Here is a 24,032-nt window from a genome sequence, read left to right as displayed (position 1 = left end):
ACCTCGACTCGCCGAGTTGTATGAACAACTCGTCGAGTTCATCTTCAAACATAAGGAGATTTCCTTGGACTCGCCGAGTCTGTTCTAGCACTCGTCGAGTCCCATGAACTCCAGGTCTAAAATTAAGTCCAATACGTTGGGTCACGCTTTCTGTCCTGCTACAACCCTTCTAACACCCAACTGAGTCCTTTTGACCCTCAACATATATGGGACTCAAAGCCTCGGGCTCGTCGAGTCCCAAGAACGGACTCGCCTAGTCGATAACGTCCACTACCAAAATCCCCGATTTCTGATGTACAACACTTGACCAAAAGATAGATCTAAGCTCCTTCAATCGTTCTAGCACGTAAAGTTACAAACTTTACGTGCATGCATGGGACTTTGAGCTCAAAAGGACATAAAATAAGCTCTTATGATGCATGGGACCTTTCTTGGGTGCAAAAGCAACCCAAATCTGCCTTGTGACTCTTCCCAAGTGCTAGATCCGAAGCCTTGACCCCCAACCATGTTTGCAATCATGGTTGGTTACCAAAATGGCTTATAAAAGCCCTAAATCTCCCCAAAAAGGGATCTATCAAATGAAAGAGCAAGGTACAAACTTTATACCTTTCAAAGACTGCAAATGATGAACCAAACTCGAATCCTTCAGTCCCCTCTTGATCCTTCTATGCTCTTCCTTCTTCCTTGAGGTCAAAACCCACAAGAATCACTCAAAAGCCTTAGATCTTGCACCAAAACACTTAGGGTTTGCTATGGAGGGTTTCTGGGAGCATAAAGGGGTGATGGAGGCTGCATAAGGTTGTTTAAATAGGGTGCAAACCCTCAGATTAGGGTTTTGTCCAGTTAGAGCCTACTCGTCGAGTCCGGGACCCGACTCGACGAGTGCATCACTTAAATCCCGCGCCTCATCCCGCTTCTGCTCGGCGACTTGGTCCTTCAACTCGCCGAGTCCAAGGCCAAAAATGCAAAATACTTAAATAAAAATACATACCAGGAACCAGGTGCTACACTATGTTTTGTAAACATTTATGGTTTTTGGCTTGGTTTTAAAAATGAAAATTTTACCTTGATTTTTGGGATGTTACAGGAGCACAATCCCTTGACCCTCGCAATTCTGTCGTACCGGCTTATAATTCGATATTATATATGCATACACTCCGAATTCACTGAACATATAATATAGAGTACATATAATAAGCCCATTAGCTCACATGTTAGTTCTAATTGCACAAAATGCATGGTGACACTAAAATCACCAACACAGCCTACATATAGTTATATACTTTTTCTTCTTTTATCTAATAAGTAAAATTACATTTTTACTTCTATAAATATAAAACTTTAGAAATGGTCCATGTGGCTTGCATTTTTCTTTGGTTAAGGTCCAAAAAGTTTTCAACTTGCAAAAATGATCCTTTTTGCTGATTTGATCCCTAAATGTAACATCCAGATTCTTTGAGGTATTTAAATTTAATGTATTTTGGATTTTGGGCAGTACCACGTCGTGATGAAGGCATCCCCACGACGTGGCGATGGTCGATGTATCGCTGGTTTTAAATGAACACCACGACGTGACAGCCTATGGCCACGACGTGGCAACTATTTAATGAAAAACCATAATATCCGGGGTTTGCGCTCTATTTAAGGGAATATGATGGCTAGGGTTGCTCACCCTCAGCCTCCATCACACTCTCTCATTCTCCAAGCAAACCCTAACCTCCATTTTTTCTCTCCAAGCTTTTTGTGTTGATTTTTGGGGATTAGAAGAAGGAGGAGTAGATTCAACAAACAACTCTTCTCACCATCTTATTATGCATCTTTTGGACTCTTGTAAGTCCCCAAGTTCCAAGATTTTTTGGTTATTATGCATAGATCTAGGTTTCTATGCCTTAATCTTCATGTCCTTATTATTAGGTGGTGAGATCTCATAAAGTTTGAAACTTTATAAATATCCAGGTCATTTTGGGCCTTTGATCCTTTGGATCTAGAGTAATATTGAGTTTTAGCATCATGCATGGAACATTTGGCCAAAAACCCTCATTTTGACTTAATAGAGTCCAAGACATGCATTGGACATGAATGTCTAGAAAGTAAGCCTTAAAGGAAAATTGCTTAATGGGTTAAGCCAAGTCATGTTTTTGCCCTATTTAGACCTATGAGTGAGATCTCTATCTCTTGGAGGGTCTAAAGAAACTTTATCCACTTGGACCTTAGAATGGACAAGATATGGGCTTTGGAGCCCTTAAGATCAAGGAAATTAACATAATCCATTAAGCTGTTGGGAGCCCAGTGCCCATGGCGTGGCCTAGGTCTCCACGACGTGGCGGCAGGGCTGACACTCGCCTGTTTTGTTATTTAGTGGCCACGGCGTGGCGACCTGCTGTAGTTGACTTTAACTTTGACCAAGTTTAACCCAAGGGTATTTTGGGTATTTTGAGTTGTATTTGAGATTGGTCACTACTTGATGAATAGGTGACGATTAGAGCTGATATTCGAAGTTGTGTCCTGTTCAACGATCATTTCAGAGTGAGAGATGAGTTTTCCTCACTGTACTTGTGGGTTGAAGGCACCAATGTCGGCCCATTAGGTTATGTATCAAGGTATAGAGGATGTTTCTATGTTGTAGTGATCTGTTAGATTTGTGTCCTGATATATAGGATGTTGCTATGCGGCAATGATATGTAGATCTGTCTGATAGTCTGTTGATTGTTTACATGATTATCTGTTACTTGGTATATGTTAATTGTTATGAATATGTCGACATAGTATGTGGGGTTGAGACTGTACTGCTTTGTGCTGTTAGTCAACAGTCTGGGGCATTCCAACCAGGAGGTTGTAGACCCGTTATGTATTGGGCAAGCCAACCGGAAGGTTGTGGGCTGGTGCATTCCAACTGTAAGGTTGTGGGCCAGGGGTAATCCTACCAGGCGGTTGTGGACCCGATATCTGTTTGGTTATATGTTTGTGTGGTGGTACTTTGGGGGAACTCACTAAGCTTTGGCTTACAATTTTAGTTTATTGCTTCAGGTACTTCAAATGATCGTGGCAAGGCGAAGGCGTGATCGTGCACATCCTTCACATTTATGTTATTGGATTTTGGGATACTCTGATATTTGATAAACACTTTTGAAACAATGGTTTTGTAAACATTTATGGTTGTTGGGTTGTTTTTGAAAAATTTAAATTTACCCTGATTTTTGAGATGTTACAAGTTGGTATTAGAGCGTTGGTTTGAGAGAATTGGATGAGCACTCATGTGAATCCAGACTCATACTAAGGAACTGCAAAAGTTTTAAACGGTTTTCAAAATTGTTTTCAAAAGTAAAAAATGAAGGATGCGATGTGTACGATCAACTGGTGCAAGAAAGTATACCCCAAGTTACCTATACTGTTATTTGATATTATGTTTATGGTAGAACAACATGCTAGTGGTAGGGTAGGGATATTCAGGAATTGCATGATAGAATTTCCTGATGTATGATGCCTGATAGCCTAGGAGTACTTCTTGTATGAAATTAACATCATTACTGTAGTTGCTTAGTGTATGCATCATAGTTGTACATAACTAAGATTTTATAGCTTGATAATGTTTGGTTTAGCCTTATTTCCTGTTCATTTTCTGGTTGTGGGCTTAGGATAGAATCAAGTATTCAACTGTCTATAGGATCCAATGTTATGTAAGATTAGCATGCACGAGTGGCTGCAGGGTTGGTGGAAGTTTAATGAGTGAGTAGGTGTGTGAGCAGCCGGCCAAATAAGGCATGATTAGCCACTCTCGAGAGAGTGAGGATAGGATGTATGCGTATCCTAGTTTTTGTATTTGTTTTGGGTGGTTGTGATGATATTTGAGATAAATACGGGTAAGTGTGGAAAGTAGTATAGGCCCATACTACTGAAAGCAAAGGACCCGTACGCGTAACAACGAAGTCACAAACCCTGAGGGTTAGTCTCGTCTTGTGATTGTAGCAATATGTACTGTGGCCTTTCTGATATGTATTGGTTTATTTTCAGAATGGTAGAGACGAGAGGACCAGGATCTGGAGCTGGTGGCCAGGTTGGGCTAGGATTGACTGATGATCAGATTCGGGAGATCATCGCCACTGAGCTGGCTGCTAGTGTCCGGAGGTCTATGCCAAAGATGTTTGGGTCTATCAAGATCGCTATGATTGAGCTCTTTGATGATCAATATGTTGCTCTCTCTGAGGCTGTTGTTGTTGCAGCTACCGCGACTGTTTCTGCGGAGGGGATTCGTGGGGAGAGATCCTTCCAGTATCGGAAATTTGATAATACGAAGCCCTTGGAGTTTGATGGAGTCAGGGACCCGATTGTGGCGATGAGGTGGCTGTCTAAAGTGTAGGGTTGTTTCTTCAAATGTTCTTGCCCTGCTGACCAGAAGGTCAAGTGCGCCCTGAACCTTCTTCGGTTAGGGGCGAAGGATTGATGGATATTGGTGACTGGTGCTTACACTCCTGAGCAGAGAGTTGATGTTACTTGGGAGCAGTTCTTAGAGATATTCCGTGTGAGATACGTTCCTTTGGTGGAGAGGGAGAGGTTGGCTCAGTAGTACTTGGATTTGAGACAGACGACTGAGACGGTGACAGAGATCACCAAGATGTTTACTAAGAGGGATCTTTTCTACCCTGAGTTTGCTGCTTCTGAGCAGGCTCAGATGACTCGGTAATTGAGCATGCTCAATACGGATATCCGTTAGTTCGTGTCCACCTAATGTTATGGTACCCTCGCTGATCTTCAAACGAAGGAGTTAAGGCAGGCTCTTATCCGGTCGCAACCTGCAACGAAGCTGTTCAAGCCCGCTGATTCGAGATATAGGGGATAGATAGGCCGCACTTGTGGCAAGTGTGGCAATGTTCATGGTGGTTCTTGTCGATCTTCATTTGGATGCTACAAATATAGAAAGGCATTATGCCAAAGATTGTCGTCAGCAAAACCCATTACCGAGCGCCAGGATTTGTTATCACTGTGATCAGGTGGGGGCATGTGAAGGCCCAGTGTCCATTGCTTGCGGCTAGGCCAGTGCATGCTCCATCGCCAGCCACTCTGAGGATCAATGATGGACGCCAGGGTAGGAGGGAGCCACCAAGGGCTCGAGGTCGTGCTTTCCAACTCACTATAGAGGAGGCCAGGGCGGTGCCAGATGTCGTTACTGGTATGATTTCGTTTATTACTGTCATTTTATCTTATGGTATGCTTATGTTTATGTGTCTGTTAGGTACCTTCTTAGTGAACTCCTTGCCTGCTCTTGTACTTTTTGACTCTGGTGCGAGTTGGTCGTTTGTGTCTCAGTCCTTCGGTAGGAGTTTTGATATGACTCTTGGAGAGTTGGAGTCCCCGTTGCGAGTGTCCATCGCCAACAAGCAATACATCGAGCATTTTTTTGGGGTTGTACCCTAGAGATATACAGGGTGTCTTGCCCGATTGATCTGATTCCTATCCCTATGAGGGATGTGTACGTGATAATCAATATGGACTGGTTGAGCAGGCATGGTGCAATGATTGACTGTGAGGGGCAGCGAGTGGTAGTCCGAACCCCAAGTGGGGGAGAACTTGTTATTTATGGAGAGGGTACCATGGTTGGGTCAGCCTTTGTTTCAGCTGCCAAGGCTCGACAATATATTCAGCATGGTTATATGGGATATCTTACGTATGTGGTTGATACTTGAGTTGGGGAGCAGGCTTCGGTTTTGGATGTGCCTATTATTAGAGAGTTCGCTGATGTGTTCCCAGAGGAGTTACCCGATGTGCCTCCCGAGAGACAGGTTGAGTTCAGGATTGATTTGGTTCCAGGTGCGGCTCCGATTGCCAAGGCGTCGTACCGGTTGGCACCACCTGAGATGCAGGAGTTGTCCTCTCAGCTTCAAGAGCTATTAGGCAAGCAATTTATTAGACCGAGCAGATCGCCGTGGGGAACACCGATCTTGTTTTTCAAAAAGAAGGATGGTTCACACCGGATGTAAATTGATTACCAGGAGTTGAACAAGTTAACGGTGAAGAACCGTTACCCACTTTCACGGATTGATGACCTCTTCGATCAGTTGTAGGGTGCATCTTGGTTCTCCAAGATCGATTTGAGGTCAGGGTATCATCAGTTGAGGGTGAGGGAGGAGGATGTGGAGAAGACAACGTTTCAGACTCGTTATGGTCATTACGAGTTTGTGGTGATTCCGTTTGGGCTCACCAATACGCATGCGGCATTTATGGATTTGATGAATCGAGTATGTAGGCCGATGCTCAATCTATCAGTAATTGTTTTCATTGATGATATATTGGTATATTCCAAGACCAGGGAGCAACACAAGGAGCACCTTCGAGAGATTCTGGGAGTATTGAGGCGAGAATGACTGTATACCAAGTTCTCGAAGTGTGATTTTTGGTTATGAGAGATCCAGTTCTTGCGGCATGTCATTAACCACAATGATATTTTGGTCGACCTGGCCAAGGTTTAGGCGGTGATGCAGTGAGAGGTTCTGAAGTCTCCCTTGGAGATCAGGATTTTCTTGGGATTAGCAGGGTATTATCGGAGATTTATTCAGGAGTTCTCCAAGATTGTTATATCCCTCACTCGTCTGACGAGGAAGGGAGTGGTTTTCTGCTGGGGGCCTGAGCATCAGGAGGCATTTGAGACTCTGAGATAGAAGTTATGTGAGGCCCCACTGTTGACTATTCCTGAGGATGTTGAAGATTTTGTAGTTTACTGTGATGCTTCCATCACTGATTTGGGGGAGGTTCTTATGCAACGTGAGAGAGTCATTGCGTATGCTTCTAGGAAACTGAAGCCGCATGATGGTCGATATCCGACACACGATATGAAGTTGGGGGCAGTGGTGTTTGCCCTCAAGATTTGGAAACATTATTTGTATGGGGTTCGGTGTACCATCTACACGAACCAAAAGAGTTTGAGGTATCTCATGGATAAAATGAATATGAACATGAGACATCATAGGTAGCTTGACGTGGTCAAGGATTATGATTGCGAGATTCTGTATCACCCCGGGAAAGCGAATGTGGTCGCTGATGCTCTGAGCCACAAGTCGACTAGTTCTTTTGTTGGGAGCATGTGTATGAGGATTTCGATTGATTCTCTACTTCTTGATATGATTAAGGAGGCTCAGGCCAAGAGAGTCAAGAAGGAGAATTAGAAATAGGAGAGACTCGGGGGTGAGATTGACATATTTGTTACTGACATTCGTGGATTATTGACTCGGTGTGGTCGTGTTTGGGTACCAGACTTTGGTGGGATTAGACAAACTATGCTAGAGGAATAACACAAGTCCAGGTTTTCGATACATCCTGGAGCCACCAAGATGTATCAAAATTTGAGGCTTAGTTACTGGTGGCTGTGCATGAAGAGAGAGATAACATGGTATGTCGAGAGGTCCTTGACCTGTCGGATGGTCAAGGCTGAGCACTAGAGGTCGCATGGCAAGTTGAAACCATTGGAGGTTCCCATGTGGAAATGGGAACATATTACTATGGATTTCATCACCAAATTACCTAGGACGGCTAAAGGATTCGACATGGTATGGGTTATAGTGGCCCGTCTGACCAAGAGCGCCCACTTTCTTGCCATTCGAGAGAGTTCCACAAGTATCTTATCGATATGTTCGGTTCACATCTCATTTTTTGCAGAAGTTCCACAAGTAACTGGGTACGAGGTTGCATCTTAGCATTGCTTATCATCCGTAGACTGACGTTCAGAGTGAGCGGACCAATCAGAAACTTGAGGACATGTTGAGAGCCTGTGTCATAGACTTTGGTGGGAGTTGGGACTCGTACCTTCCCTTAGCTGAGTTTTCCTAAAACTACAACTATCACTCCAGTATCAGTGCGCCGACATTCGAGTTTCTTTATGGGAGGAAGTGTCATACGCTAGTTTGTTCGGGAGAGATTGGTCATAGAGTCATGGGAAGGACTAAGGTAGTCCTTCAGACGGCGTACCTTATTCAGCAGATTAGATAGAGACTATAGACATCCCATAGTCGGCCGAAGAGCTATGCCAACAAGTGTCTATGTGAGTTGGAGTTCCAGGTCGGCGACATGGTTTTGCTAAAGGTATCACCCTGGAAGGGTGTAATTCGCTTCAGGAAGAGAGGTAAGTTGGGGCCCCCGGTATATTGGGACCTATGAGTGATTGCCAAGGTTGGCAAGGTAGCCTATAGGTTGTATTTGCCTGAGGAGATCAGTCAGATTCATAGCACCTTCCATGTTTCTCAACTACGGAAGTGTGTAGTTGATGATTCAGTAGTGGTCCCTTTAGACGACATTCAAGTTTATGATCACCTGAACTATGTTGAGAGACCAATGACAATTTTGGATAGAAAGATCAAGGCCTTGCGCAACAAGGTGATATCTTTAGTCAACGTCCAGTGGCAGCAGCAGAAGGGTTTCGAGTAGACCAGGGAACCCGAGGCAGATATGAGGGAGCACTACCTAGATTTGTTTGCAGCAGCGGACTTCGAGGACGAAGTCTGATTCAAGTGGGAGAGAATTGTAACATCCAGATTCTTGGAGGTATTTAATTTAATGTGTTTTGGATTTTGGGCAGTACCACGTCGTGGTGAAGGCATCCCATGACATGGCGATGCTCGATGTATCGCGAGTTTTAAATGACCGCCACGACATAGCAGCCTATGGTCACGACGTGGCAGCTGTTTAATGAGAAACCTTAATATTCGGGGTTTGCGCTTGATTTAAGGGAATGTGATGGCTAGGGTTTCTTACCCTCAACCTTCATCACACTCTCTCATCCTCCAAGCAAACCGTAAACTCCGGTTTTGCTCTCTAAGATTTTTGTGTTGATTTTTGGGGATTAGAAGAAGAAGGAGGTGACTTCTAGACTTGGATTTAGCAAGCAAATCTTCTCACCATCTTATTATACATCTTCTGGACTCTTGTAAGTCCCCAAGTTCCAGGATTTTTGGGTTATTGTGCATAGATCTAGTTTTTTATGCCTTCATCTTCATGTCCTTGATTATTGGGTGGTGAGATCTCATAAAGTTTGCAACTTTATGAATCTTCAGGTCATTTTGGGCCTTTAATGCTTTGGATCTGGAGTAATATTGACTTTTAGCATCCTGCGTGGAAGATTTCGCTAAAAATCCTCATTTTGACGTAATAGAGTCCAAGACATGCATTGAACATGCATGTCTAGAAAGTAAGGATTTTTATGTTGTTATTTGATGCTAGAAACGTTCTAGAAATGGGGATCTAGTGAGACTTCAAGGAAAAGTTCTTAATGAGTTACGACAAGTCATGTTTTTTTTCCTATTTAGACCTAGGAGTGAGATCTCTATCTCTTGGAGGGCCTAAAGGGATAAATCTGGAATCTTTATCCATTTGAACCTTAGAATGGATCAGATCTAGGCTTTGGAGCCCTTAAGATCAAGGAAATCAACTTAATCCATTAAGCTGTTGGGAGCCCAGACGGCGTGGCCTAGGTCTCCATGGCGTGGCGGCTGGGTTGACACTCGCCTGTTTTGTCATTTAGTGGCCATAATATGGCCAAGGATGGCCACGGCGTGGCGACCTGCTGTATTTAACTTTGACTTTGACCAAGTTTGACCCAAGGGTATTTTGAGTTGTATTTGAGATTGGTCACTATTTGATGAATATATGATAGGTAGAGCTAATATTTGGAGCTGTGTGCTATTCATCTATCATTTCAGACTAAGAGGTGAGTTTTCCTCACTGTACTTGTGGGTCGAAGGCACCAATGCCGGCCCACTAGGTTATGTATCCTGGTATAGAGGATGTTGATATGTGGTAGTGATCTGTTAGATCTATGTCCTGATATATAGGATGTTTCTATGAGGTAGTGATTTGTAGATCTGTCTGATAGTCTGTTGACTGGTTATATGATTATCTGTTACTTGGTATATGTTAATTGTTATGTATATGTCGACATAGTATGTGGGGTTGAGACTGTACTGCTTTGTGCTGTCAATCAACAAACCGGGGCATTTCAACCAGGAGGTTGTGGGTCAGGGGTAATCCAACTAGGAGGTTGTGGACTCGTTATGTATTGGGCAAGCCAATCGGAAGGTTGTGGGTCAGGGCCTTCGAACCGTAAGGTTGTGGGCCAGGGGTAATCCAACCAGGAGGTTGTGGACCCAATATCTGTTTGGTTATATGTTTGTGTGGTGGTACTTTGGGGGAACTCACTAAGCTTTGGCTTACAATTTCAGTTTATTGTTTGAGGTACTTCAGATGATCGTGGCAAGACGAAGGCGTGATCGTGCACATCCTTCAGATTTATGTTATTGGATTTTGGGATACTCTGATATTTGATAAACACTTTTGAAACAATAGTTTTGTAAACATTTATTGTTATTGGGTTGTTTTTGAAAAATTTAAATTACCCTGATTTTTGAGATGTTACACTAAAACTAACAACCATTAGTTTTGGTCCGTTAAGCTTGGTGAAACGACCATTTTGCCCTCATTTTATATATTTTTTTATTAATTTTTATCATTAAATTGTTCTTATCAGGTAGGACCCACCTATACCCCACCTGTAACGCCCGGTTCCTGGTACGTATTTAAATAAGAAATTATTCATATTTGCTAAGGGACTCGACGAGTTGGAGGCCCCAAAATCGTCGAGTAGGAATTGGATATGTTGGACGCGGTACTTGAAGTCTACTCGACGAGTCGAGGAGCCTCGACTCGAAGAGTAGGTCTGCCAGAGTGGAACCCTAACTTTCAGGGTTTGCACCCTATTTAAACACCTTAACACCCCCACTATGGCCTCCCTCATCGCCTCCCTTAGTCCAGAAAACCCTAATTCGAAACCCTAACCCATTTTGAGTGTTATTGAGCCATTTTTGTGTGTTCTTGGTGGTTTTGAAGCTTGAGAAGGAAGAAGAAGCTTGGGAGTTCAAGAGGAAGCAAGTAGATCAAGAGGTTGTGTTTCATTTCCAGCTCATTTGAGGTATAAAGTTTATACCTTGTCCATTCATCTAGTAGATCTCTTTTGGGGTAGTTTAGGGGTTTAAGGAGCCATTTTTGGAACCATTCATGGATGCAAGCATGTTGTGGGGTATAGACTTCAGATCCATAGTCTTTGAGGGACTCCATGGCATAAAGGTGCCAACTTTATGGCCATGGGAGTACCATGTATCCTACGAACCACTTTTTAGGGCTTTTTGAGCTAAATAGCCCATTCATGAACGTAAAGTTTGAAACTTTACGGGTTATATCGACCCTAGGAGGCCATATCTATGTTTTGGATGCGCTAAGCCCGACTGAAATCGACTGTACAGTTTTGGATCATAGGGGACTCGACGAGTCATTCTTAGGACTCGGCAAGTCGGGTCATGGTTCCCCCAACCTTCTCTATTACTTAGCAACTTGTTGAGTCTAGATGATGACCAGCCAGTTAGACGTGTTTTGTACTTAAAGGTCAAGAACTCGACGAGTCCAAGGATGAACTCGCCGAGTCAGTGAGCAAATGTCCCGACTGTATGAAGGAGAACTCGACGAGTCCAAGGAAGGACTCGACGAGTTCAATGGAAAGTCCCGATTCTGTCATAAGGAGAAACTCGGTGAGTTAGAGGGTAACTCAACGAGTCAGATCACGAATTTGAGATGCTCTGAATTATGGGACTCGATGAGTTGATGGACCAAATCGGTGAGTTAAGTCAACAAGGATGTTGACTTTGACTAGGGAGTTGACTTTGACATTGACTTTGACCATTACCGAAGATTGACCCTTAAAGGGGACATGAATACGAAGGAGTAACTAAGGAGACTGTTATGTGTAGGAGTTTGAGGAGAGTTGATCCCATCACCGAGGACAGTCCAGTTACTGTACGACATTGAGGTAAGTTACCTTCCAGTAGAGGTGGGTCTACGACCACAATGCCGACCCACTAGTAGGAGTTGTTTGATTAGATGGTTGTCTTTGTGATAATTATCTAGGTTTGCTACTACCTGATATGTTTTATGTGCTAGCATGATATGATGTTATGTGATAGTAGTAGTAGGGGGAATAATCCCCGTGTCACGGTCATAAGGACCGAAGGGTAGGCCGGGCACCCCAGAATTGTCTGGCAGTATGTTTATGCTATGTTATTATAAGGTAGTACTAGGGGTCTGGAATAGTCCCCGTAGCCGGTCGAGATAAACCGGAGGGTAGGTCGGGCACCCTAGAATCGCCTGGCAGGGTAGGTCGGGCACCTCAGAATGGCCTGGCAGGGTAGGTCGGGCACCCCAGAATTGCCCGTCAGTATGTTTGTTATATGGTATGAGGTATGATGGGAGAACTCACTAAGCTTCGTGCTAAGGGTTATAGTTTTTGTTTCAGGTCCTTCTTCTTCGAAGGGAAAGAAGCCAGCTCGGTAACAGCGCATCACACCATTATTTTCCGCACCATGATGTTCTTGGGATTGTACTCTGACATTATTATTCCATGACATGTTTTATGACATTCGACTTATGGGTTTATGGGTTTGATATGATATTGATGATGTTTTTAGTAAACCGTTTTATAAATTACTTAAATAAAAACAAAATTTTTGGTCTTGAAATTTGGGATGTTACAAGTTGGTATCAGAGCCCTGGTTTGAGGGAATCAGACACACTCTCGGGTGTGTCTGGACTCAAATCTAGGGTTTGAAAGATTTTTACAAGAAAATAGTTTTTCTAAAATTTAAAATAAGGAGTTTTGAGAAAGAACAATGTGTGTGATGCGTGCAACCGACCGAGCTCAAGTAAGTTTTCCCCAAGATATCCATACATGTTTGTTATGATATATGATATGATTATGATAATTGCATGCTAGATTAGGGGTAAGGATCTAGGAAGGATGCCTTACGTGCCTGCTTTATATGTATGAGAACTGCATGTTAGATTAGGGCTAAGGATCTAGGAAGATGCCTTATGTGCCTCTTATATGTGCTTATTGAGTTACATGCTAGAACTGATTAGTCAGTAATATGATGACCTGGATAGGATATGCTTGGTATGGTTACTCAATGCTCGAATGTTGCTTGCTTTGTGCTTTTAGGAGTTCTAGTTATCTTTAACTAACTAGTGAACGAATACGTTAAGTTACATATTGCGAGGACTAAATAATTTAAGAAGGTTAGGTCTAGCCCTATTTCGCAGCTCTTGTTTGAGTTCAAACGTTGTAGGGTAGGACCTCTCATTCGAAGATTTATCTGGTCTTAGTGATATGTAATGGTATTCACAAGCTAATTAGGTAAGGGCAGCAGGGATTACTTATGCAGCTGATGGTGGAGAGTAGGTCGGAGAGTTACCCTAGGGTAATCCTAGGATGAGATTAGTGCAGTGAGCGGTAGTAGTAGAAGGGACTTGGTGAAGTCAAGGCAATCCTTGAGGAAAGTACAGATAGATGTGGAAGGTAGTATGGGCCCGTACTACTGAAAGCAGAGGATCCGTACTCGAGTCAAGGAGGGCTGAGATAGAACCAGGAAACTTGTAGTATGTGAGACCTCTCGAGGTTATGTATGACCCTGACAATTATGTGTTTTGTTTTAGAATGGTGGTGGCACGACACGGAGGGGGGGGGTTCAGGGTCAAGATCGGGTTCAGGATCAGGTGCCGAGCCAGTCGATGAGGGACTACGTGAGTTCATTGCTTCTGAGATCACGAGAGGCATCCTTGAGTCGACCCCAGTGATTTTCGGTTCGATCAAGGAAGGGATTATCGAGCTGATGGAGGATCGCCTCAGGGAATTTCGGAGTGACATGGCAGCCACTCAGTCAGGGACACACACACTCTCCTTCAAGGACTTTAGGGGATGTGGTGCGCCAGACTTCCACGGGGTGAAGGACCCCATTGTTGCCAGGAGGTGGATTGCAGACATGGAGTCTGCTTAGTTGACGAGCTTCTGCCCTGAGGGGTCAAAGGTCCGGTATGATGCAGGTTGTTTGAGAGACCGAGCTCGAGATTGGTGGGAGGCGGTCAGTGATTCTTTGGGAGCCCCAGCCATTGAGGCTATGACCTGGTCTGACCTTGTGACCAGGTTTAGGGCTGAGTTTGCGCCGGCTGTGGAGCTTCAGCAGCTGGCCAGGGAGTTTATGGATATGAGGCAGGCGACTGAGTCGGTGGCAGAGATTACTGCCAAGTTCAGGGATCGGGCCTTATTGGTGCCTCAGTATGCAGGGGATGAGGAAATGCGGAAGACCCGCTACCATGACATGTTGAGAGCTGACATTCGGAAGCATGTCAGCTACTCCGCCTGTCCGACGTTAGATGACATGATTGCGAGGGCGAGGGAGAGGGAGATTGACATAGAGCACATCAGGAAGAGGAAGGCGGAGACTGAGAAGGGTACTGGGGTTTCAGGGAAGAAACCCAAGGGAGTCGACTCGAGGTCGAAGGGCCAGCCGGATCGGAGCCGTTGTAGGAAATGCGGCATGCCATATGAGGGGGTTTGTAGGCTAGGCTCATCGGGCTGCTACAAGTGCGGCAAGACTGGGCACTTGGGCAGGGATTGTACTGCCCCTACCCCCACCTTCCAGACATCAGACCTGATTTGCTTTCATTGCAATCAGAAGGGCCATAAAAAGGCCAACTGCCCTAGATTGACAGCAGTAGCGCCAGTGGCGGCGCCAACTCCAGCGACCCTGCGGATCACAGATGGCCGACAGGGCAAGTCAGATGCTCCAGTGGTGAGGAGCCGAGCCTTCCAGCTGACCGCCGAGGAGGCGCGTGCCGCACCTGATGTTGTGATGGGTATGTTTTCTTCCCCCTAACTCTTATTACATGTCGGTTATGATATTTATGTACAATGTTTATGTGTTATATTTAGGATCGTTCCATGTGAACGACATCCCAATCCAGGTGTTATTCGACTCGGGGGCTACCCGATCGTTTGTCTCTGTTGCGCTTAGTGTCACACCCCCAAACCAGAACGGCGGAAACGTTCGGGGCGGATGACGTCATGCTCAGTATCATAACCATAGTGAAGAAAGTAAAATACAACCATCATAGATATAATTTAAAAAGATTACATTGTTTCCAAAATACATGTTTCCAAAAATACATGTTCCCAATTTAAATTACATATGATGATAAAATGTAGCAAAAGAATCTACGCCTTAGTGTCTTGACTTCAGAAATCTTGCGATTACCTGTATTACTGATTACCTGAGAATACAAGTTGTTTTGAAAAGAGAGTATCAGCATAAGCTGGTGAGTTCATAAGTATTTTATAAAAATGAATGTTGTTTCCTTAACGTTTGTTACAAGTTTGTTTCCAGAAAATCCAATATTTTTTAAAAGATTTGTTGTAAACTGAAATGAAACAAGGCTTAGTATGTGTAAGTAAATTGTCATACTTATGTGTGTGTTTTATATTTAAATAAAACCCCTTGGTATAAAGCCTTAGAATTTCCGTGAACTGTATGATGTGGTAATATTCCATGCGAGATGTTATAATCATACTAAAGACTAGATGGCCTTGAATGCGACGTTCTTCAGGCGTCGGAAAGTTATGACACTTGTCACCACAGACCTGCCGGTCTAGCTGTTGCAAGCAGCTCAGGTGCGGGTTTGTCGGACCCAGTATAGATCTATACACAACTATCACGTTCTCACTCCAGGAGATTCTGATTATAACTAAAGGACTTTTCTGTGGTACTTGGAGTACCCCGAAGGAGAATGTCTCACAAATATTCATTAACGAGTTCACGTAGTGTGCAGTGAAAGTTTGTTTTTTAAATCGATAATGTTATTGTTTTCTTTGTTAAATGAAGTGTTCAAAACTATACCTATTATAGTTTATCAAAAGTGTCGTATGATGGTATGAAAACTTGTTGCGCATGTATATGTATTTCAAATAAAGGACATTGGAAATACTAAGTGTAAATCTTACACACCTTGCTCAACATGTTACAAGGTGTGAATAACTCTTAAATATGTATTTGACAGTTTTACCCTTAACTGTCACTGTTTTTGAGTAATTATAGAAAAATTATCGTAAGTTGAAAACTGAATCCGCAAACTCTGAGTATTTGGAAAAAAGTGTCTACAGTGTTCATAAATTTTCCCATAATTTTTGGTGGTCTCAAACTAGAGTGAAAATGTTCATTTCCACAACCTGGTCTGATTTTGTTGCTGCAGTGATAGGCAGTTTTGTAAAAATCACCATAAATTGTAGAAAAATCGTATGGAGATGTGCAAGTAGTCATCTTAAAGGTATAAACCTGAAATACTTGCATATTATACAGTTTTGAAAAATATTAAGTTTAAGTTGGGTAAAACAGTTCATGAACAGGTCACAACTTTTCTGTTGTAAGCTGTCAAGTTAAGTTTTGAATATGTTTTGGTGTTTTAACTTGTATCCCCCCCCCCCTGAAAGCTGAAGAAAACTAGAAAATGTAGGGGTATGAACTCACCTTGAGTGATGACTTGAAGAGTGGAAGATTGAAGTTAAGGAATATCAAATCAAGAGCACTTGATGAACACGGGAAGACTTGGATGATCCTAAGAACGATTTTTGGTGTTAAGATATGAGTCAATGATCCAAGGGTGTTATGAAATTATGGAATAACACTTGAGTTTAGATGGAATACTTACCAAAAAGTGCAGTAGCAACTCAAGAACACTTGCACAAGGTGGTGGGAATTAGAGAGAAAAAGAGGCTCCCTTGAAGGTTTGAGAAGTGTGTAAGTATTTGAAATGAGCAAGTAAATCAAGAAATCCTCCAGGGATTTCTTTATATAGAAGGTTGCTGGAGCAACTTGAGAGTTTGAAGTGATGTGTGCCTTGGTTTGTGTGATGTGGATAAGGTGGCAAATGAGAGGATGACACATGGAGGCAAGTGGGCACACTTGACCCACTTGTGGGGTAGAATACTCCTCTTATTATAAAATAATGATTTTTAATTAAAAATCCTTGAAAAATAAATAAAATATGAGTTTTGGGGGTTAAAAATGGTAAAAATATGAATTTGGTGAAAAAATACCGTCAAAAACGTCAAAAACGGGCTTAGGAGGCGAAAGTAGTCGAAAACCGGCATTAGGAACCGAACCTGCGAGGTTCGGCTCTAAGGAAGTGAGAACCGAGAGAAGGGAAAGAAAAAGTCGAGAGGAGACCGAAGGTCCGAAGGGGGAGCCGAAGGTGCGAAGGCTCGGTCCGAGATTGGGAAGGAAGCGAAATAGACCGAGCCCTCGGTCTATTTCGGTTGCAGGAGGGTTCGGTTCGGCGGAGCTTCGGTCCGAGAAGGCCTCTGACACTTTCGGTTCTGACACTTTCGTTTCTGACACTTTCGGTTCTGACACTTTCGGCTCCTAAGAGGTTCGACTCCTAAGAGGTTCGGCTCCTAAGAGGGGTTTCGGCCCTAATTAGCTGTTTTTCGATATAACTCACCGATTCGAGCGGTTTTTGGTCAAGTTACGGGTCGGGATGACTATAAAAAGTTGAGAGAGATTTTGAGAGAGATTTGGGAGAGATTTCACATACTTGGAGAGATTTGGGAGAGATTTCACATACTTGGAGAGATTTGGGAGAGATTTCACATACTTGGAGAGATTTCACATACTTAGAGAGATTTGGGAGAGATTTCACATACTTGGAGAGATTTGGGAGAGATTTCACATACTTAGAGAGATTTGGGAGAGATTTCACATACTTGGAGAGATTTGGGAGAGATTTAATCTTAGCCATTATTATCGTATAATCTCGTAATGCAAGGTTCGTGAACCTCGTTATGCTTCGTTTATGATTGTTTTAAGTCCCCGAAAGGGTCCTTAGTCCTGTTTTGATGCGTTTAACTCTCTTTTTAGGGTTTTTACATTGTTAACACATAGATTCTTCAAGACACTTGAATTTTTGACATACAAATGCACATTTTTATACATAGAATAACTTTTTTTTTCTTTTAACATACAGGTACTAGTTAAGTTTGACCGATTTGACTTGAATTTGGCGGTTGTCACATTATCCCCCCGTTAGAAGGAATTTCGTCCCGAAATTTTGCATTTTGAGTGGGACTTCAAAGGCCGGGGAATAGATGTGGGTATTTTTGCTTCATTTGGTCCTCACGTTCCCAAGTAAACTCGGGTCCTCGCTTGGCGTTCCACCAGACCTTTACGATGGGAATGCGACTTTGTTTCGTCGATTTGACCTCTCGGTCCATGATTTCAACGGTTCCTCTACGAAGTGGAGGTTCTCATTGATCTCAATTTCTTCCAAATGAATAACAAGGGTGTCATCAGACAAACATTTCTTCAGGTTTGACACATGAAAGGTAGGATGGACGTGGTTGAGTTCCTGTGGTAATCATAGCTTGTATGCCACCGGGCTAATCCTGGCGAGGATTTCGAATGGCCCGATATACCTTGGGTTTAATTTACCACGTTTCCCAAAACGTATTAATCCCTTCCAAGGTGATACTTTCAGAAGTACTCGATCTCCAACTTGGAACTCCAAAGGTTTTCGTCTCTTATCCGCGTAGCTCCTTTGTCGGTCTTGCGAAGCCTTCATTCGCTCTCGAATTTGGACGATCTTCTCGGTCGTTTCCCTTATGATCTCCGGGCCAGTGAGTGCGCTGTTAGGGACTTGCCCTTTTGCTAGTTGCGTATCGCCCACCTCGGCCCAGCACATGGGTGATCTGCACGTACGGCCGTAGAGGGCTTCGAACGGAGCAACTTTGATGTTAGTGTGATAACTATTATTGTAGGAAAACTCAATAAGAGGTAAATGAGTATCCCAAGCTTTACCAAAGTCTATCACACAAGCCCTTAGCATGTCCTCTAACGTCTGAATGGTTCTTTCACTCTGACCGTCAGTCTGTGGGTGGTAGGCTGTACTCATGTCCAACCTAGTTCCCATAGCTTTCTGTAGTGACTGCCAGAATCGTTATGTGAACCTACTATCTCTGTCGGAGATAATGGATATCGGTACTCCGTGAAGGCGCACTATTTCTCTAATGTAGATCCTTGTCAGCTTCTCCATTTTGTCTGTTTCCCTTATTGGTAGGAAGTGTGCAGATTTGGTCAATCTGTTGACGATTACCCAAATGGTGTCAAGTCCACCCGCGGTCTTAGGTAACTTGGTAATGAAATCCATCGTAATCCGTTCCCACTTCCACTCGGGTATCTCTGGTTGTTGGAGTAGTCCCGAGGGCTTTTGATATTCTACCTTAACTTTGGCGCAAGTCAGGCACTTGCCCACAAAGGTAGCTATTTCAGCTTTCATGTTCGGCCACCAATACATCTTCTTGAGGTCTAAGTACATCTTGTATGAGCTGGGATGCATGGAGTAGCGAGTTTTATGAGCTTCGTTCATGACAACGTCCCGAAATCCACCAAATTTTGGTGTCCAGATCCGGTTCATGAGACAACGAACTCCGTCATCCCTGACTTCAAGATTTTTGTCCATTCCTCTCAATGCTTCACCTGTCACGTTCTCTGGCTTCAAGGCTTCCACCTGAGCTTCCTTGATTTGTGCGGACAGGTGTGAGTGGATGGTCATGGTTAATGCCTTTACTCGGCGGCCCGAGTACTCCTTTCTGCTTAAAGCGTCTGCAACCACATTGGCCTTTCCGGGGTGATAACGAATATCGCATTCGTAATCGTTTAGTAATTCCACCCATCGCCTTTGTCTCATGTTGAGTTCCTTCTGATTGAGGATATGCTGGAGGCTTTTGTGATCGGTGAAGATGATGCACTTGGTGCCGTAAAGGTAATGCCTCCAGATTTTTAGGGCAAAAACCACTGCTCCTAATTCAAGGTCGTGTGTCGTGTAGTTTACCTCATGCGTCTTCAGTTGTCTTGAGGCGTAGGCAATGACTTTTCCTCGTTGCATGATCACACACCCTAGACCTTGGTTTGATGCATCGCAGTAAACCACAAAGTCTTCGGTTCCATCTGGTAGGGACAAGATCGGAGCACTGCATAGAGTTCGTTTTAGTGTTTGGAATGCAGCCTCTTGCTTATCTCCCCAGACGAATGTCACCCCTTTTGAGTCAGGGTGGTGAGTGGTTTTGCGATTTTGGAGAAGTTTTGAATGAATCTTCGGTAGTAACCGGCGAGTCCTAAAAATTGTCGGATCTCCGTGGGTGTTCTTGGTGCTGCCCAACTTTCAATCGCCTTGATATTTGAAGGGTCCACATGGATTCCTTCCTTGCTGACTACATGCCCGAGGAAATTCACCTCTCGAATCCAGAACTCACACTTTGAAAACTTTGCGTACAATTTCTCCGCCCTCAGCGTCTCCAGGACTCGACGTAAATGCTTGCTGTGTTCTTCCTTACTTCGGGAGTAGACTAGTATATCATCGATGAAAACAATTACGAACTTGTCTAAGTAAGGTCGACACACCCGATTCATCAAGTCCATAAACGCTGCGGGTGCATTTGTTAAGCCGAAAGGCATCACTACAAATTCGTAGTGACCATAGCGCGTTTTGAACGCTGTCTTGGGAATATCCTCCTCTTGAACTCGTAGTTGATGTTATCCAGATCTAAGGTCAATCTTCGAGAAGAAACTCTCTCCTTGTAGTTGGTCGAAGAGGTCATCGATTCGAGGCAAAGGGTATCGGTTTTGACGGTGAGTTTGTTTAATTCGCGGTAGTCAATGCACATACGGAACAATCCGTCCTTCTTCTTAACGAACAAAACCGGTGCTCCCCAAGGCGAGAAGCTTGGTCTAATGAAGCCTTTGCTCAGTAGTTCGTTCAGTTGACTGGACAGTTCCTGCATCTCGGCTGGAGCTAGACGGTATGGCGATTTGGCTACGGGGGTAGCTCCGGGAATTAAGTCGATTCGGAATTCGACTTGTCGAGGAGGGGGCACTCCTGGAAAGTCTTCTGGGAATACATCAGGGAAATTGCAGACCTCCGGGATGTCCTTGATGTCTTTCATTCCTTGACCCTTATCTACGACGTGGGCTAGGAAGGCGTGGTACTCCTTGCGGAGATACTTTTGAGCCTTGATACAAGAGATGATCTGAAAGTTTGAGCTAGGTTTGTCGCCATAAACGACGAGAGCTTCGCTACTTGGCAGATTAAGGCAAACGGCCTTTTCGTGACACATGATTTCCGCATGGTGAGGGCATAACCAATCCATGCCAATGATAACGTCAAAAATTTTTATGGTGACCGGCATAAGGTCGATTTGGAAAGAGAGATTATTTAAGGTGAGGGTACACCCGGTGTAAATATCGTTAGTGTTCTCTGCTTTTCCGTTAGCCATTTCTACGGTGAATGTGTCTTTTAGTGTTTGTGGTGTTTGATTAGGCAAGCGTTTAAATTGGTGGCTCACGAAGCTTTTCTCCGCGCCATTATCGAAAAGAATGCATGCATAGGTACTGTTGAGGGGAAACGTACCGGTAACCACAGTTGGATCTGCGACGGCTTCCTCATGACCTATCGCCAGAACTCTGCCCACTTCGCCGGGGTTGGGGTTTCTTGCCTTCGGGCAGTTACGTTTGAGGTGTCCTGCTTCTCCACATCCATAGCAGGTTCGGCTTGCTCCGGCGTTGGCAGCTTGTGCGTTCGGTTGGGCTGGAGTTCTACAGGATCGGGCGGTGTGCCCCTTTTTGTTATAGTTGGTGCAATGCATTTCACGGCATGAACCGTTGTGGTGGTAGCTGCATTTGTTGCACTTGGGCAGGTTCCCGACGTATTGCCTTATCGGAGTGGGGTTGGCAGTGGTTGTGGCGGCGTGCACTGGAACCACTTGTTGTTTCTTGGCAGGGTCTTGAGTAGGCTGGCCCTTTTTCTTATTCCAGAATTTTCTTTTGTTGTTTCCCCCTTTTGCTTGCTCGGAGGTGGTCGTTATAGTGCCATGACTGGCATTATGGTCGATGAGTTGCTGTGCCAGTTCCTTGGCACTGTCGAAGGTAGTTGGCTTTGAGGCCAATACGTGTCCTTGGAGTTGTTGAGATAATCCTCATACGTATCTTTCCACCTTCTTGCTTTCAGTAAGAAGCATCCCGAGACACAGCATGGCTAGATCGCTGAACCTTGAGGTGTACGACAGGATGTCAGAGTCTGTCATTTTAAGACCCCAAAATTCTTCTTCCAGCTTCTGTATCTCACCCCTGGGGCAGTACTCCTTCATTAACATGGTTTTCAGATCTTCCCATGTTATCGCATTAGCCATCGGGAGCGTTAGTGCCTTGACGTGACCCTTCCACCAGGTGAGGGCTCTTTCGAAGAATGTACATGAAGCAAATTTGACCTTGCTTGCTTCAGGGCATGCACATATTTCGAAAATGGTTTCGGTTTTCTCGAACCATTGTAGCAACGCTATGAAACCTCCGCTTCCGTTGAAGGTTTTGGGCTTGGCGTTAGTAAATTCTTTGTAGGTACACTCTCTCGAGCGTCCCTGGCCGTCCCCGTTATTAGAATTCGAGGCACCATTGCCTGCACCTCCTGAATTACTGGGGTTGATTTGGGATATCACGGCTGCCACTGCGGCTGCCACCACAGCCTGGAACATGGCTGGGTTGAACTGAGGAGGTGGTGGTGGGGGTGGTGCAGTCTCAGCTGCGTCGCCGCGTCTAGGATTTCTACGAGGTGGCATTTTCTGCCATAATCAAGAATGAAAAGACAATAAGTCTTTGATGCAAGTCGAGTGTTAAACTAAACATTATTAGTTCTTTATATGCATCATGATTCCGACTTGTACGAATGTTGTAAGAATTCATTCATACTAGAAGTCTATAAACAATGAAATATAGACTTTATGAATTTCGACAGTATTGATTCTCATGAAATGTCTGTGATAGTATCCATACCGGGTCCAACCAACAATCACTTGATGTATAATATTTACATGTAATTAAGATTAAATAAACTTTCGAATCTAATGGGTCTGCCCTGGGCCCACAACCAAACAAGGAACAGGATCCAAGGCGGAACCACCATTTCTAGGTCGACATGGTCTCAATTACATATAACTTTGATTTATACCTCGGGCGATCATAGGTTGGTCACCAATAAATTTTATCTGAAAATAGTTCATGTTATGAAATTGGAGTAGTGTTAATAAAGCAAATAGCGTGCCAATATCATTGATATAACTTAGTATACAATACTTGGGAAAATTTGACCCTACTAGGGGTCTATGCTACATCAATGTACGGAAAATTCTGACCGCCTACTAATCCCAGAAGTGAAAACACTTAAATCGCGAGATCGGACATAAAATACTAGAAAATGATAGCAATATTTATCCGCAAACTAGGTTAAACTAAAGCGAGCAGTGCAAACACTACTTGCGGTGGTTGAAGCTCTGAGGATCACGAAGTGTAGACATGAAGTTCCTCATTTCAGCCCTGGATTCCACCGCTTGACGCTCTGCTTCTGCCAGGCGTCCGTCAAAAGTGGCTCGGTGTTCTCGGAGTTGTTGCACTTTGGCTCGGGTCGCGCCCATTTCCCGTCGAAGAAGCTCGGTGCGGTCCCGAGTTCGATCGTGTTCATCGTCCAAACGGCGAATGCGAACGGAGTTGACTTGGCTGGTGGCACCAACTTCCATGAGGTGTCGGGTGTTAACTCTTGTTTGCTCTTCGTGGCGTGTGACACGGTGAACTATGACAGGGAGGGCTCGGTCGGCTGACCCTCCTCTGATGAGATCGTAGAAACCTCGTTGCATGCCATAGTGAGGTCGTTGACCTTGCTCTCGGCTCCATCGATGTATAGTTTCAGCCCATTGGGGCGTCAGGCCCTGGAAGTGTTGCGGAGGAATAGGGGCAGGGTGTGGATTGTAAACTTCAGGTTCGAAGTTGGTTCCATCTGAGTCTTCTTCCTCTTCACCGTCTACGGATTCTTCTTCTTCCATGGGTTCCTCGTCCTCCATGGGCTCTTCTTCGGGTTCTTCCTCTGGGTCTTCCACAATCCAATCGACATTTCCCTTGGTTGGGAAAGTAGGGATCACCTGGTAAGTGGAATCCTGCCATCGTACCTGTACGAGAATGGGGATAAGGAGGAATTTCGCGAGAAAAACTTTGGGAACAAGAAGTTAGTTGTCGAAGTTGTGATTACGGCTTTTTGTGTTAAAATACTCCTAAAGTATTTTTAAGTTTGATTCTTGGAATCTT

Source organism: Lactuca virosa, chromosome 2 (genome assembly GCF_052849685.1).
Source record: "Lactuca virosa cultivar CGN04683 chromosome 2, Lactuca_virosa_CGN04683_v6, whole genome shotgun sequence".
Classification (NCBI taxonomy): domain Eukaryota; kingdom Viridiplantae; phylum Streptophyta; class Magnoliopsida; order Asterales; family Asteraceae; genus Lactuca; species Lactuca virosa.
The sequence above is the reverse complement of the archived record's forward strand: the minus strand, read 5'-3'. Positions refer to the sequence as shown.